Source organism: Mauremys mutica, chromosome 1, assembly GCF_020497125.1.
Source record: "Mauremys mutica isolate MM-2020 ecotype Southern chromosome 1, ASM2049712v1, whole genome shotgun sequence".
Lineage (NCBI taxonomy): Eukaryota > Metazoa > Chordata > Testudines > Geoemydidae > Mauremys > Mauremys mutica.
Window position 1 is genome coordinate 100,908,678 of NC_059072.1, and position 1,041 is coordinate 100,909,718.

Genomic DNA, 1,041 nt, shown 5'->3' on the forward strand with positions numbered 1-1,041 from the left:
TTCCAAGCACGAGAGGTGGCATGGAAATAGACATGGAGAAAAGAATAGGAACAGGTTCAAAGAGGGTTTCAGGAGGAAAGGTATATCAGCATATAGTAATAACTTTAGTAATGGCGTTCCAAATTCCCTTTTTGTTCAAACCAAATCCCATTTCATAATTTCCCCAAGATTTGGGAGGGACAGAATTCAGAATCACAACCCACATTCAGAGCTGAATTTTGTAAACGTCCCCTAGTTTTATAAAGGGACAAACCAACCTCCTGGAGGTGAACACTTTTGAAAACGTTAGCATGTTTGAAATCCACATTAAATTTTTACATCTTGAGCTTGACTGTAATGGAAACGATGATGAAACATAGAAAAAATCTGTAATCTAAAAAATAAAAATAAATTGTTTCTGTTACAGTGGTCCAGTGGCAAAGTATCACTACTAAAGATACCAGCAAAATTCCAGGGGTAAGAATTTGCCATTGATTTCATGGGAGGGGAGGGGAAGGAGAGAGATTTCACTGCAAATGTTCAGGCTTTGTGTTATTGAGATTACAGATAGTTTATTTTTCTTTTTAAATGTAACCTGCCAATAAGGATGCTAAGAAAAAAGCCAGCCTAATAACCTTTAATCCACAGCGATTGTTAAAAACACATGTCATGCTGTCCTTAATTGTGAGTATTTTCTAAGAATTAATGTACTTATTGATGTCATATTAGTGTTCACAATAGTCATGTAGTATGTTAATACGTTGGATTTGTGCCCATTCTTCTTACTTGATTCTTGCTTACCAATAGTTATCTCTTCATGGTTACCAAAAATAACAATTAAATAAAAATGTTACTTGAGGCCATGCGATTGTTGAAGTTGCTTCTGGAGGTATTTGCTTTTTCCCCCATCTGGACTTTTGTTTCCTATGGGATTTATTTGCAATCTGCCGGATGAGGATCTGAGGGGAGTTTGCCAGATCTGGGGCTGCATCATTCAGCACATCTGGAAGTGGTTTATGGGGCTCTTTCACTACGCCAGTGCAATTTCTGGATTCTGAGCAG